Consider the following 17,198-nt stretch of genomic DNA (forward strand, 5'->3'; position numbering starts at 1 on the left):
CTTGAGGAGAATATAAAATAATAATAATAATAAATGACTAGAAAAGAAATAATAGTTTGGAGACTCAAAGATAATTTAAGCAAATAAAAAATAAATAAAACAAAAAACAAATACCCATTTCCTTGAGCTTCAGACCAGATTCATGAAGTCCAGGTTATGTTTCCTGTGCTGCTCCCCCACACCCCCTCAAAAAAAACATTAAATTATCATTGTGATTATGATGTCAGTAGCATACCTGAAGACAATAATGGTAAATCAGGCATGTAACCTGGTACAGATTAGAAAGTTGTACCCTCAGGTGTACAATGCTGAGCAAGGGGTGTGTTTGCATTAGCCTAGCTCTTCATGCCCAGAGCACCAAGCCTCTAGTGCGGTTTCCTGCCACCAAATCACTGCTGCTTTCTGGTGGGCAATAGAATAAAATAATGCCTGAAAGAACCATGTCTCTAAAATACATGGCAAGTGGCTTTATATTTAGCGGTTTTAGAAAGCATGTTTTTATTAGACTAGAGCAAAGGATTTTCATAGCTAAAGTCTCTTTTGAAGAGAGAATTTCGGGTGTTTACATTCCTCTAGGACCCCAAAATCTTAACTTTGAGAGATATGTACAAAAATATTCATATTCACTTTTAAATGCAAGAGATTTGAGAATGGTGATCTTACAGATTTTTGGAGGTCAGATCACGGAGAACATAAAAATAAAAAATATTGGTTTGTGCTTAGTAACTAGGAGGTTGCAGAGCCCCTGTAGTTCTAGCCTAGCTTCTTGTATTTGTTTAAAAAAATGAATCCTCAATATCAAGGATATTTTGAGCTATTGTTAATTTTACTCTTAAAATCTACTTGAACATTAGTAAGTAAAACTCAGCTAGATGGATGAACTGTTTAATATCCCATTATAAAATTTGGATGAGAGGTTTATCTAGAATTTTTCTTTAATATTGTGTAATTTATTATTGATTATTATTGTATAATTTAAACTATTTCAGTATTACAATAAAAATTATAAGAATGCATTTGCAATTTAATTCATTATCAGTTGCCCATGAAAAGTGTTGGTGTGTGCATGTGGGTAAGGGGATACATTTAATTTTTTTTCCCCTGAAAATGGTATAGAATTATTAAATGTTTAGGGCTATAATTAATTGATCAATAATGCTCAATCCTACAGTCCTTTCACAACCCATCATCAATTTTATAAAATGACTTAAGAGGAAGGATTATGAAAGACTCTTCTCAATTGGCTATATCAGTGGTCAGCCAATCGTGGCTCCCGAGCCACATGTGGCTCTTTGGCCCCTTGAGTGTGGCCAGCTTAGGAGTACCCTAATTAAGTTAATAACAGTGTACCTACCTATATATTTAAATTTAAAAAATTTGGCTCTCAAAGGAAATTTCAATCATTGTACTGTTGATATTTGGCTCTGTTGACTAATGAGTTTGCTGACCACGGGCCTATATCAATACTAGAAGTTTAGGGCTTGTTAAATAAAAAAAAATTTTTTTGTTTGAACACATTTCTATTCCTCACTTAATTTGCAGTTTATTGAAAGAAAGAAATTCCCATTATAATCTTTTCTTCCTTACATTCTTAGCTGTTTATTTCTATGCTTTGTACCTTTGTGTTCTCTCTTTCTCTTCTTTACTTGTAAGAAGTCTGGGATTCTATAGATGTGCAGTGATTGGAAGGGCTCCAGGGCTCCAGAAAGCATAGCTAGTAATCACTTGGAAACATTCAGTTGTTTCTTCCTACAGAGCAGGTTATCCGGAAAGAGTTTGGACCCTGGAAACATTAACTCAGGGCACAGTTGACTGCAGTGCTACCTTGGATCATATGGTTGGCCAGTTCGGGGACATTCTGAAGAATATAGGGTCCTCAGGCAAGGAGTCATTCTCCTGTTTCTTTCACATGACTTCAGTTTAGGACTCATGCCTTTCCTCTTTCCTGAAGGTAAACTTAAGTCATAGCCAGGTGGTCTCTTGACCAAGTCTTTAAAATTCAAAGGGTATGAATAAAAGGATATCTTTGCCTCAGAACTACTTGGAGTCCCTGAGACAAACAGATCGATGATAATATCAGTAAAACACACATCTGAAGTTCTTTTTTGCCTCCTCCCCCTTTACTAAAAATATGTAGCCAAGGCTTTGACACTGTGAAGTCCGGGTCCCTGAGAATTCTTAGTTGTTGGCAGCGTGGTACCACTCTTGCAATTTCAGTGCCCACAGTCCTCTGACATGTACATTGGAGTGACTTATAGTTACACTTGTAACCAAACACCGCTGCCCATAAAACCAAAGAGCAGAGAGAGTGACAGACTGATATCAAATTTACTTTCATTAGCAGTTTCACCTTCCACTGCTCTGTGCAAAGTGATTTGGTTTATATCATATAAGGAGTAGAGCATACTCTTGAAGAGAGAAGGAGGAACATGAGCAAGAAAGGAGGTTAAACTGTTTCCAGGTCCCAGCCACTCAAGGCAGGCAGTGAGCCCTGGCTTCCAGATGCCTTTTCTTTATCCATTAATACTTTCCTTTCCTCTTTCCCTAGAGACCACTTTCAGTTACTCAATTTTCCTTGAATTGTGTTCTCCCCACTGGTGCCTGAGGGCTCTATTTCTTTGAACATTTTCCATAGGCATCTGTTGTTTGTGTATGTCCTGGAGCTGAGGACAGTTGGTTGTACAGCATCTAGTTCTCAGCTCTCAGGCATGTCATGGCCCATGAAGGCTTATCCATGATCAATCTTCTTCACTTCAGATGGATTCCAGGTTAGTCAGGGATCCTCAAAAAGGAACTGGTGCTAAGAACTGTGGCCCAGAGAATGCTGAGGGTAAAGAAGGGATAAGAATACAGAGATATAGAAAATCTCCAAGAATTTAGGCCACTAGGGTCTAGCACTAGATTCAAGATCCTCAGTTCAGGGGATGAAGCTTAAAACGATGATTTCCTGAGACCCCATTTCTTTGCCCTGTTTTTGAAACAGCCACAACTTCAGCTGGGACATCCTATGTCAGAAGCTTTTAGAGGTCTAAATTTGTGCCAGACATTCATTATGTCTCTTTTTCAGGAGAAATAGTGGCAGGATGAAATTGTGGCAATGGCCATATTTTTCAAGGAGACGAGCTTTGGCTCAGGCATGAGAAGTTTTTGGCTATATGGAAATAGGTTCTTTATGTTTACTGCAAAGCTACTAGTTTACACAGGAGCCACTTAGGTAGGCCCCAGATCTAAGTTTCTCTTTTGATCTTACTTTGCTATGGTCACTCATAGGTGATAGTTAAACTGAGTCTGGACACATGAGCAGGATTAGGTAACCCAAGCTGTCACTCCCATAATATGTACCAGTTGAATTGAAGGACAATTAAAACCTAGTTTTTGATCAATTTTGTTTAACAAACTTAAGTGAAAAAAATACCCCTCTTATCTTCTCATCATCTGTAAATTATAATGTGAAAAGGGTAGTGACAGTACCAATTTCATTCTCTAAAATGATGCCTTTCTGTGTGTTCATTTTTTCGGAGTAAAGAACAAAAATTTGTTCCTTTAAGCTTCCCTTGCTAAAAATAACAGCAAGAAAATTGACCTTTTTGCTTTTAAATGAGACTGAGGAATTTTCTCTATCCCACATCAAAGTTGAATTCTCATAACTGTCTATCGATACTATCTTCCCAATCATTCCTAGGACGAGTATTATTTTTTAAATGAAGAGCTTATACTCAAGCTAGACACATTGAATTGTAATTTGTTTTAATATCCAAAACTAAAAATAATTTTGCAATGGGCAATACTCCAGATGTGTTTTGTCAGTTTCTTGTTCACTTAATGTCTAAAGCTTTATGTTTTTAAGGAAAATGTTATCCATGTGTTTCTCATTTATTTACACTTAACTCATCAGTATGTTTAGTATGAGTTATTTGATGTTCAAAAGCCTTTTTAACTATTTTATGTGCTTGTTTTATATGCCTGTGAAATGGGAAGTTACTTATGCCAAGAAAGCAAACTGTGCAAAGCCTGTATCACCATCATCATTGTCAATAAATATTTATCCTTAAAATTTCAAGATTGATTTAAAAATCTGAAAAAGAAATTTCTGAGTATTTCTAGATAAGTCAACATAAAACTTACAACTCTTTCTTGATTTCATTTGTGAGCCCACCTCATCAGTAGCATGCATCTTTTCAAATATCATCTTAGTCTGCTCGGGCTGCCATACTAAAATACCTCAGATTGGGAGGCTAAAACAACAGGAATTTATTTCTCACAGTTCTGGTAGTTGGAAAGTCCAATATCAAGATAATGGTTGGCCCTGGCCAGTTGGTCCAGTGTGTGGACATCCCAAATTCGATCCCTGATCAGGGCACACATGAGAAGCAACCATCTACTTCTCTTCCCCCCTGTCTCCCCCTTCTCTCTCTCTTCCCCCTTTCACAGTCAGTGGCTCAGTCAGTTTGAATATTGGCCCTGGGCCCTGAGGATAGCTCAGGTGATTCAAGCATCGGCTCTAGACAGGGGTTGCTGGGTGGATCCCAGTCTGGAGTCTGGGTGCATGCAGGAGTCAGTCTCTCTAGCTTCTCTCCTCTCACTTAAAAAAAAAGAAAAGAAAAAGATATTGCAGGATTGGTCTCTGAAGAGAGCCTTTTCTGCCTTACAGACATCTGCCTTCTCACTGTGTCCTTATACGGTAGAGAGAAAGCTTGGGCAACATTTTGGACTCTCCTCTTATAAGGACACTAACCTTTTGGATCCGAGCCCATTACCTTTATGACCCCATTTACACTTAATTATCTTTATAAAGGAGCTATTTTAAAATATAGTCACTTTGGGGTTTGAATCTTCAACATATCAATGGGTAGGGGGGCAGTGCACAAATCTTCAATCCATAGCAGTGGTTAGAAAGAAAGAAATCTTTTCAGGTATATAATCAATGTGTTTCATAGCTGGTATTTCACCAAGAAAACTGTTTCCCCAGAGGCACATTAAGGTCGATTCAGGCCTGGGCACAGAGGAAAATATTGGGCCCCTCACTTTAGAAAAAAATATAAAGTTTGGGTTTTGCAGGGCCCTTCAGAAGTTGGGGCCCAGGGTGCGAGCCTGGTATGCCCACTGTTAAATCCGCCTCTGTGTTTTCCCAGTAGATGCCTCCTCATCTGTAGCATCTTAGCCTTCGGTATTACAGAGCAACAGAAATCTGCTAAAATATTTATTTTATCATATTGATATAGTGGAGATTTGTCTATTCATTCAATACACTGATTGAGTGGACACTCTGCCCTGGGCACTCTCGTAAGCCCTAGGAATAGGAAGATGGGTAATGTGTATTTCTTGTGAGGCTCAGGCTGGTAGGGGAACTGGACGGTATAGGCAATGTTATTGAGGTCCCACCTATTGCTGCCTTGGTCCACCTGCACTGACCCACATGCAAGTGCAACCTGGAAGTGCCATGGAGTTAATGTTCCCAAGGGGCCATGTTTTATTAATAGGGATGGAGTTGCACCAGTTCTGACTGTATCTGGTGTGATGATTCTAAGATATGTTCCCTACTATATCTTAGAGGGATTTCAGGGAGTTGGCCATAGTAGCCATCTACTCATTATATAATAAGAGGTACCTTATTATACTTCTCTTCTTTCTTGTCTTAATTCTCTTCATCTGTGCTTCCTGAGATCATCCACCAAATAAGCCACCTCCACCCCAGTCCTTGTCTCATCATTTCTTTTGGGGACAAACCTAAACTAAAACACAGAAAACCAGGAAGAGGTTGTAGCAGAACACAGACCAGTTTTGGTAGAGACTTGTGGGGAATTGACTAGCTCAAAGTCTGCAAGTCAACATCTCCCCTACTATATAAGCATTACAAAGGCAGGGCCATCACCTATTCACTGCACTATCCCTAGAGACTAGCACAAATCTGGCATAGAAGAGTTTAGCACTTCTTTATTGACTTAGTGACAAAGGGAAAACAGAGGGGTTTAGAAGGGTATTAAATCACATTTGTTTTAATGTCCAGTTCAGGGCTTGTCCCCCAAATAACTTTAAAAATATAAAGAGTTAGTTAGCAGACTATGGGGATTAGAAAGTTGGATAGTGTATATGAAGACTGAGTTCTGAGCAATTATGGTGTACTTGGGAAAAACAAAAGTCATTTAGATGTGGTTGGATTGTAGAAGGTGAATGTTTGCTGGAAAAACAGAGATGAAAGACAGTAAGTTGGTCAAGGAGGAAGACATGGTAGACCATACTAAGGCACTTGGGGTCTCACTGAAAAATGATGGTGGTAAAGGTAGGGGATCATGAAAGAATTTTCACTGGGGACAATATTTAATTAGAGAGAACTCTTGGAAAGAAAATTCTAAGTTTTCTCCTCTGCAGTGAAGAGGATAGATGGAGCTGGACAAGATTGGATATATCAGGATGCAGTCTAAATATGTCTAAGAAAGTGAATTAACAGCATCTGTGTGAAATAACAGAATTTATGGTGAGAGTGTAAGCTGAGGCAGAAAATATAATCAAGGACAATGTCCTGGCATAGGCAACTGGATGATGCCAACTCTTGAAACAGAGCATGGAAGAAGATTAGATTATGAAAGCTGATATATCTTGATGTATTCACGAAACCTCCAGGTGAGAATGTCTGGGTTCTAGAGGAAGAGATCTTGGTTGAAAATGTAGGTCTGGAGAGTCACCAGCACATGGATAATAATTTGAAGACATGAGATTTAATGAAAAAAAATTAAACACTTTCACTGTGCTTATTATATATTAATCACTGATCTTACTTACAGATATTAACTTACAGAGTACTTATAGATATTAACTCTATTAAGTATACTTAATATTAAAAACTTAATATTAAGTATTAAGTAGCTCTATTTACCTATTTATAACCATACTTAAAGGATAAGATAGTAAATATTAACTCAGTACAGTATCTAACTCAGCAACCTTATGAAGTAGATACTGTTATTCCACTTTGTGGATGAGAAAACTTAGGCACAAAGAAGCTAAATAACTTTCTCCAAGTCACACAGCTAGTGAGTAATAGAGCTGGGATCATTTAGTTCATGGAACTGAGAAAGAAAAGGCAAGTGTCATGACTCCATGGAATGAAAGAGGAGCTTGAGATTAATTAAGACAATTAAGAAGCATCATGAGAGGTAAGAGAAATACAAGGCAAAAGGTGCAATTTAAGAACTTGAAAAGGAGAAGACTTCACTTGGGTCACATACCGCTGAGAGATCAACCTACAAGGTAAAGAAACAGTCATTGTAATTCACATTAAAAAATGTCACCAGTAATAGCGGTTTTAATGAAATGATTCAGGTTGGTCCTTCAACTCGATTACTCTCCCTGGAGGTATCGATTCTGGAGAATGAGTTTGCCCTGACAAGTTTGTGCTGCAGACATTGAAGGAGGAAATTGAAAAGGTGCCAAACTTTCTGGAGGCTGGAACTACCTACCCTGATACCAGAATGGGCAAGTCTTAAACAGCATTCATGCAAAAAAAAAAAAAAAAGGAAGGAAAGGAAAATCTAAGTAAAATATGAAAATTGAAGATTCTCTCATAAAGAATATCTTGAAATTATTATTTGGAAGACCCAACATTTTTGCACTTGATGTTGCTCATATGTAAAGAAATAAAAGTGTTACATCAGACTCTGGAACTCAGAATATCGAGAATACAGAGAAGATTCATGTTAAATCCCTCGCTGATGGATATTGGCAGCCTCCAAGAAACATGTGGGAGACGTTCTCAAGCTTAGAGCACAAGTGGAATGACTTTTGCACATGTCATTTGTCAAGCCTGTCCAAAGATAGTGGTGAAGGCTGAAGGAACTGTGGGAGTTAGAAATCGGTGTAGGCAGGCCTAATGAGGTGGAGACAATTCTTTCCTCAGTCATGTTTTAAGGCAAGTCAGAAGTGTTTGGACATAAGCTGCTGTGGTCAGCTTTGTCCGTAAGGGACTTTTACTGATACCTACAGTGAATTCATTAGTTGTCAATGATAATTGAATCAATTTGGGGTGTTTGCCTGGAAGAGACTCTACTTTCATTCTGACTTGCCAGATTTTAAACAACAAGGCTTTAAATCGGTCAACTGAGATTGGTTTATAAATTGCTAGAAATCCCCAGACAGATTTCCATCAATTCAAAACATCACAGACAATCCTGTATTTGCAGTGGGCTTTGAGTTATTCATGAAATCCTATTGAACATCTTTTTTGCATTAATTTAGTGATATTTCTCACTGACGTCAAGGTGATGAAAAATAACACTAAACCTTACTTGGCTGACTGTGGAGAACTTGGAACCCCACCAGGCATGCTGCAGGCAATTTCTGGAAGGCAGGCAGTGGGACCGGCATGCCTCGGAAACTACCTCAGAGATGAGTCGTGGAGATGAACGAGTCTACAATTATGGGAATAAAGCTCAAAAGTATGTAACTGCTGCCGGCAGATTCCAAAAAGTTATTAAAAATATGAAAAACATGCACCAATGGCAGAGGTAAGCAGAAGGAAGTATATTAGAAAAAAGAAAAATCAACATTTTATTTATTTACTAAAAACTTTTGTAGGGTTCATTACTTTCCGGGAACTTTTAAAATGACTTTATCAATATTATTTTATTTAGTATTCTTGACAACAAGAATACTAGCTCATGGTAGCTTGCTCATGGTCACACAGCTGGTCCTGGGCTAGGATGGAAATTTAGGGCATCTGGCTCAAGATTCTCTGGATTTAGTTAGCTTCCGGGTGTGCTCCCTCTCATACAGGAAAGCAAAGGAAACAGCTTTTCCTTTCAAGAGTCTAAAACTGTTTTGTCTAATAATACTCAGAATGACCTTCACACATGGTAGCTTCCTCTTGATTCTGGTTTGACTCCACTGCTCCTTACAAAACTGTCTTCTGGTATCGGGGAGCTAGCCATCTCCAACGGCATACCAGCACCATGAGAGGAAGCAGAGATGTGACGTTGATGATCTCACATAGCAGGAGGTGGGGGCTTCCTTCTCTGTGCAGTACAGATCTTGACTCTAGCATGTGCTGAAAGATTATAAATGGGAATAATTTCCACTGCATAACCTGTGAACACAGACATTTATGGGCCATTTATGGACTACATAGTTCTAACAGATTGCCTTCAGACATTCCGTAGTTTCAAGAAATGGTGAAAAGCAGAAATGAGAGGGGGGAAATGTGAATTGCTTTCGCACAGCATTTTTCTCTTGACACATTTTTAGAGCAAAATTACTACGTTTGTATAAAGTATATTATTTTCAACAATATTTGTGTTTCTGATATGAAGACTCTTGGTTACTGGGTTTTTGTTTTACACAAATATCTGTCCATCTGATGGATTACACGCCTGAGAAACTAGGTTCTTCATGTATTATCATGAGTCTCTGTCAATTCTTTCTATCCAGTGAAGTTCCCCCAGGAGCCATATGGATCATATGAGGTAGACTTACACTTCTCATAGTAGATGTCTTATCTAGTGGCCAAAACAATAGGCTATTTTTATTAAACTACCTCCAGTCCAACTTCTCTCCTCAGACTCTGGTATCCAACTACCTATTCAATTCCACTTAGGCTTCTAATTCATATCTCAAATTTAAAATGTCTACAATTACCATCCTTCCTCACCTTAATTGAAGAAATTCCATTCTTCAAATTGCTGAAGCCTACACCCTCAGAGGCATCTTGCTTTAGCTTTGCTCGCCCCGTCAGCCAATGCAGCAATGAGTTTTGGCTCTGCTTTCAGACATCTAAAGTCCGCTCCATCCTCCTTCTACTTCCTGGGCCACTGTTTGGAGTTACCATCTTCTCAAACTTAGATTGCTGCAATATTCTGCTAATGGTGCCTCTCCTCTTGTCCCTACATAGCAGCCAAAGTGATCCACTAAAAATATCAATTGACAAATGTCACTACTCTCCTAAAAACCCTGTGGTTGGTCTCCTTCAGAGGGAAGGTTGAAGCCCTTTGAATGCCCTCTGTTATCCCCACCCCCACCCTGTCTGCCTTCACCCTTGCTGCTCCGCCCCAGCCACCCAGCACACTGCTGGTTCTCGTACATCAGGCACTCTCCTGCCTCAGAGCCTTGTGTTGGCTGTTTCTACTTACTGGAAAATTCTTCCATATATCACTATGAAAAATTCTTTCAGCCTCTTTAAAGTCTTACCTGAAATATCAGTTTCTTAACGAAGCTCATCCTGACCACTTTATTAAAATAGGACTCCTCTCCTTCCACCCCCCCACCAACGTATTTTTCCCCCTCCATGACACTTGGCCCCTAACAAATGCTAGAATTTACCTATTACATTTATAGTTAGTGTCTGTCTCCTCGACTAGAAAGAATATTTCTCAGGGGCAAGGATCTGTCTACTTTGTCACTGAAACATCCAAAGTGTGGAGTCTAGAATAGAATCCGACCCACAGTAATGCTCAATAAATACTTGCCAAGTAAATCAATGAAAGGATGGGCTTAAAAATGTGTACTACATTGGACCTCTCTAATGAAACTGTCCTTACCCACCCTGCTTTTCCTCCCCATGATGAGCCACACAAGTGTTCTAAATATGTACTAACTATACATTTTGCTTCAACTCTTAACTATTTAAAACTTCACAGTCTTTAAACTTCCATTTAGTATACTTATTTACAACACAGTTCTAAAAGAGCACCCACCATTTTAATTAAATCCATCATGAATGTATCATTATCTAAAACACAAAAGTAAACTCTTCGAGAAATATCTGGCTGGTAGGGCTGAATTTGCTATCATTGTGTGAGTTTCCTAAATTGTCTTTCTATTCTAAGAGTAAAAAGGATCATTTTCCTCTTGAATAAAATAAAAGAAAAGTAATCGCTGCTATTCAGAAATGGAGAGGATGGGCAACAATTCTGGTTCACTCAGTGACTCTTATTAAAGACCAGATGGGCTGTGAAAGGAGCCTCACCTTGCCTTCGGAGCTGTGCTCTAGAAACAGAGGACCCAGGGTAAAAACTTCCTTCTATTTTGATTTAAGATTCTAGGCAATAAATAGCCCTTAAAGCTACCAGTATCCAAGGACACAGATCTAGTGTTTTCTACCTTGTTTGAATGTTCAGTTTAGGCAACACATGGCAGTTGGACTCAGTCCTGTTGTTAGGAACATCCCTAAAGGAAAGTGCCCAGTCATTATTCATGATCCGACTGGTATGCTTAGAGAAGTGGGCCAGCCAGCTTTCAGTCTGAGATCACCTTTAATGGGGGAGAGAGGGAAAACTTTGGAACAAAGAGGTAGAAAACAAAGATAAACATAGAAACAGCATGGCCAAGTGTTAAAATCACAAAATGCAGATGGGACTGTTTTATCTTCTTATGCTCAGCAGTTAGGATTAGGTGGGACTTAGAAAGCCGCTGTTTCATCTGCACTGTCAGTTTGACACAGTGAAAGTAATTGCTCATAAGCCCCTCTGGATTCATATGCCTTTATTCAAAATTGTACTTGATTGGAAGGCATCACTATTTCCACATTGTCTAGAATTAGAATCACTGTGTTTCTTAACCAAGAGCCTAAATAGTGAAAGCACGTCACTTTGACTTTTACCTTGATATTTGAATTAATAGCTTTTATTGTAGTAAGTGGACTTGTCATTTATCAGGGCCAGTACAGAGAGATTGACAGCATGGTCCCTGGCTCCAGACTGGCCCCAAAATAACTTGCTGTGTGTGACTTTAAGCAATTTACTTATCATTTCTTCATCTGTAAAATGGGAATTATCACTGCCCCTACCTTGTGAATTTGTGAGGATGACAGGAGTTAATATATAAAAAGAGGTCAGCACAATGATACTAAACCTTTGCTAAGCAGTTGCTATTATCCCAGTGAACAATCATTGTCATTATAATGCTCTTACTTTTGATGTATGCTTGACATTGTTATTTTTACATGAGAATTAGTTCTAACCTTTCAAGATAACTTTAAGATAAGGTGGTTTTTCTTCCTTGGCATGATGTGTTATGAATAAGGTGGAGAGCTGCTTCCTACTACTTTAAATCACAGTTCAGTTTCCCGCGGAGTCAGGCCAGGCTGCTGAGTTGGGAGAATGCAGTGATAACCCTAACCGAGTGTGGAGCTCAGGACATGTGTGTGAGGAGGGGCTGGCTTCACTCTCACCTTGTTCCAACACTGCTCTGTGAGTGACAGAGACAGAAAGAGATTGGTCAGTCATCCTAAACCGTTATACTGCATGTTTGCTTAACCACGGGAGGTCAAAAAATTCCTAATAATTTATTAATGATATTAATAAAAAATGTATGAGTTCTAGAAACAGACCAATTTTTGGTCTGTTTTGGATTCATTGCTATACATTTTACTTTGGCTCATGTATTTGTTGGCTGTTGCTATGTATGTGCCCCACAACTTGGTAGCTTAAAACAATAATTTTTCATAAACCTACAGTTTCTGAGGGTCAAGAGTCTAGCAGTAGCTAAGTGATTATAGATCAGGATGTTTCTAAGGTTGCAGCCAAGAGATAGACTGGGCTATCATCATCTGAAAAGTTGACTGGCTGAAGGATCTCCCTTCATGTTCATTCACATGGCTGTTGGCAGGAGATCTCGGTTCTTCCCCTCAGAGGGCTCTCCCGAGGGCTGCTCATACACACCACACCAACCAGCTTCCCTCAGGGTGAGTGATCCAGAGGGTATGCAAGAGGCCAAGGTAGAAGCCACCGGGTCTTTTACCACCTTATCTTAGACATGATCTAGCAACACTTTTGATCAATCCTACTGATACCAATCCTGACACAGTATGGCAGGGGACTGTAGGAGGGTACTGGGGGCAGGGATCACTGAGGGGCCGTCTTGGAGACTGCCTGCCACAGCCATATTTAACTTTTTAAGAGGAATTCATACCTCCCCTTTTTTTAAATGAATGAGGCTATAGCCATAGAATAGACTGCCTTAGAAATAAAATGGCAAAGTTATATCTAACCCAGGTATTCTTCATTAAACATTATAATTTTATCCCTATATGCATACCATGATGTATGTACATATACTCACACCTACTAGAAATGCATTATCTCTGCTCAGACCTACTGACTTAGAATCTACATTTCAACCAAAACCCCAGATAATTTATATGCACATTACATTTGAGAAACACCTGTATAGAATATATTTAAATGTTTTCAATCATAAAACCTAATATATCCTAAAAGTTAATAATGGAATAGAGCTAACAAAATTATCTATTAAATTAATGTTTGATACTAAAGCTCTCTGTTCTCTTTCCCCTCCCCTCCACCTTGATTTCTTTCTTATACACTCTCTACACAGAAATACAGTCTGGCCCTCCAGAATGTGAGAGTCAACCGAAGCTTTTTTTTTTCCTTCCCTCACAAGAAAATAGGTGGAGTACTGCAATGACATTTCAAACAACCATGTTATGAGATAAAGTTTGTTTTTATTGATGGCAGATGGGAATAGACTTCCAAAGGATACAGTTGGCTCTAGGAAAAAGAAATAGTTTTGAAAATCATCAACTGGTATTTGCAAAATGTCATCAGAGACTTTCTTTTCCCTTTGCCTAAAACAAATGCAGACAATTCTACATAAAGAGCAAGCCTGTGTATAAAATTTAGCCATGTGTTTGAAATGATTCCATTTTTATAAGACAGCTTGAAGTACCATGACAGTTGTGCAGACAAAAACTCAAACTAATTTGTTTTTGTGGTATTAATGAATTTGTATTGGTCTTGTTGCCATTGGCATTAATACCCACCCACTAGTAAATTACAGGGTCAGTCCCTAGAGGGGAAAACCTTGAAGTAAAAGCAATTATGTGGCCTGAAGCATGTTCAAAAAAATCATTAAGCTGTATTTTTCTCTGATTATGAAAGGAATACAAAGTCATTATAAAACATTTCAGAAATACAAAAAAAAACGATAAATAAAATAAAGATTTTTCAAATCTCACTGAAAGAAAGCTTCTAAAAAAGAGGTAACTTCTCTTTATTCCCTGTAGTCCTTTTTTATGGTATGTCTATGGTATGCCTTATATATGTGTGTATCATATGATGACATATATGCACTTTAGACATGTATTATACAAGAAGAAAATATGTTAAGACTCCTGCATGAAGAAACAGAAAACTAAAACAGTAGCATATTATTTACCTCTAAAACAGTGGTGAGTTTCTGGGTGATCATTTCTTTCTATCTGTACACGGTCAAACTGTCTTTGCATACAATGTTTGCAACTATCACCACTCTTAAAACTCTTTAGAACATTTTCATCACCTAAAAAAGAAATCTCATACCAACTAACAGTTATTCTCCATTTTCTCCAGCCCCAGTTCAAAGAGAAGTAACCTACTTTCTGCCTCTGGGGTTTTGCCTATTCTGGATGTTTCATTTTAATAGAATCCATATGATATGTGGTCTTTTGTGTCAGGTTCCTTTCACTTAGCGTAATGTTTTCAAGGTTCATCCATGTTGTACATGAATCACTACTTTGGTCTTTTTTATGCAAGAATACTATACCATTATGTGTATATACCACATTTCATATATCCACTCACGAGTTTGTGGACATATGAGTTTTTTCTATTATTTTGTCTATATAAATAATAACGCTACAAACATTTATTTACAAATTTTGGTATAAACATAGCTTTTACATTTTTTTGCATGTGTGTGTATATGCCTACAAGTATAATTACTGTGTCATATTAAACTCCATCTTCAAAGGGACCCCACATTAAACTTCATGTTTAACTGTTTAAGAAACTGCCACATTGTTTTCCAAAATGATTGCACAGTTTTGCATTCTCACCGGCAGAATATGAAGGTTCCCATTTCTCTACATTCTTGCCAAGCTTTCTTATCGTCTGTCTTTTTTATTTTAGCCATTCTACTGGGTGTGATGTGGCATTTCATTGAGGTTTTGATTTGTATTTTCCTAATGACTAATAATGTTGAGCATCTTTTCATGTACTTATTGACCATTTGTACATTCTCTTTGGAAAAAATTGATTCAAATCCTCTGCTGAATTGTATTTGCCTTTTTATTGTTGAGTTGTAATCGTTTTTTATACTATATTCTGGTTACTAGACCTTATCAGATTTATGATTTGCAAGTATTTTTTTCTATTCTGTGGGGTTTATTTTTACTTTATGTCCTTTGCACATTTTAAATTTTGATCTAGTCCAATTGCATAGGCCTGATATTTGTGATATGACATATGGGTGACACACACACACACACACACACACACACACACACATGTATGGAAAAATAGGACCTTAAAAAATCAATTATATGAATTGAATTTCTGAGCACTTAAAACTATTTCAGAGAAAAAAATGGAAAGGCATTTTAAGGCAAGGAACACTTGATTCCTTTACAATCCAAAAAGGCAACTCAATAAATTCAAACATTTCCTAATGATTTCAAAAAAGAGCTTTCTGGTCCTCTTTCTAAATATTCTCTATTTTGAACATAAAAGAGTAATTCCTAGTGTCTAATGCTGAAAATATTCTTGAACTCCAGATAGTAAATTCTCATGAATCTGTTGAAGGGACTCATTATCCAGTTAGGTATTACTTGGAGAGGAAAATGTTTCAAATTCTCATAGTAGGTTACATCTCTTGTTTAAAATAAAATCAAATGAAAGTACAATTAATATTTTATTTCTTTGGTTGTTTGTGCTTTTTCATGTTATATCTAATAAGTCATTGCCTAATCCAAGGTCATGAAGATTTACCCTTACATTTTCTTCTAAGTTTTGTAGTTTTGATCCATTTGAGTGAAATTTTCTCTATGATAAGGTAGGGTTCCAAGGTCATGCTTTTGCCTGGGGATATCCAGTTGTTTCAAGATCATTTGTTGAAAAGACTGCTATTAACTCATTTAATTGTCTTGACACCTTAGTTGAAAATCCATCAACCATAAAATTAATGGCTTGGCCCTGGCCTGTTGGCTCAGTGGTGGAGCATTGGCTGGCGTGTGGATGTTCCGGGTTTGATTCCCAACCAGGGCACACAGGAGAAGTGCCCATCTGCTTCTCCGCTCTTCCCCCATCCTTTCTCTCTCTCTCTCTCTTCCCCTCCCACAGCCAAGGCTCCATTGGAACAAAGTTGGCCCCAGCACTGAGGACGGCTCCATGGCCTCTGCCTCAGGTGCTAGAATGGCTCCAGCCACAAAGGAGCAATGCCCCAGCTGGGCAGAGCATCGCTCCTGGTGGGCATGCCGGGTGGATCCTGGTCAGGCATATGCAGGAGCCTGTCTCTCTGCCTCCCTGCTTCTCACTATCAAAAAATACAAAAATAAAAAAAAGTAATGGCTTTTCTATATCGAATCTTTTCTCCACACTGTTGCCAGTGGTTATTCTAAACTATAGATGTGATCATAGTTTTCAGCTACTGAAATGTCTTCAGTGGCTTCCACAGATTATAAGAAAAAGACTAAATCTGGCTCTGTGCAGTGTGCTACTGTGGAATATGCACAGTTAGCTCAATGTTTTGTGAAAACTTTTACCTAGGACAAATTACTGAGTTGCAGTTAGAGTGTAAACTTCACACTGGCAGTGACATTGCCTGAATTGCTCACTACCAAATGTCTAGTATGATCACAGAGCCCCGTGTATTGCCCACATTCAGAAAATACTCATTCAGTGGTGAATGAATCTCAGTTTCCTCATCTACAGAATCAAGATTATTGTCACTGTTTCATAAGGTTCTGATCAATGTTAAATTACATCAGGTACCTGAGTGATCTTTTAAAATTGTTTTTCTTAAATGCAAAATACTTTCAGAAAAGTGCCTAAATCATGACTGTGTGATGGATTAAAGCAATGTGAACACACTCATGTGACCACACCCGGATCAGGCACCCTCAATCCTCTCCCATGAACCCCTTCTTATTGCTGCTCTAGCCCTCTTTCCTATATGCAGCCAGGTCCTTTAAGCTTTAGTCCCAGCATTATGTTCCACTTGCACATCCCTCTTGAGCCATCCTTATGGGTTGCGATACCTTTCTGTATGCTTCCAAAGCTCCTTTGGCATAGTCCTTATCACTCTGTGTTGGTGCCATCTGTCTCCCAATATATTGTTGCATTCACCACACATAGCTGAGTATCCACCCATTATAGTCGGTATTCAATAAATGCTTGGGGAGTGAAATCAGCTAATGTCATTTTGAGTCTGGGGAG

The 17,198-nt window shown here is 38.3% G+C and overlaps 1 protein-coding gene across 4 annotated transcripts in view; it reads left to right on the forward strand.

The window, feature by feature from the left end:
- Positions 1 to 17,198, forward strand: part of ADAMTSL1 (ADAMTS like 1) — a 1,002,857-nt gene that overhangs the window by 195,825 nt on the left and 789,834 nt on the right. The window lies entirely within an intron of this gene.

This window comes from Saccopteryx leptura, chromosome 2, assembly GCF_036850995.1.
Source record: "Saccopteryx leptura isolate mSacLep1 chromosome 2, mSacLep1_pri_phased_curated, whole genome shotgun sequence".
Lineage (NCBI taxonomy): Eukaryota > Metazoa > Chordata > Mammalia > Chiroptera > Emballonuridae > Saccopteryx > Saccopteryx leptura.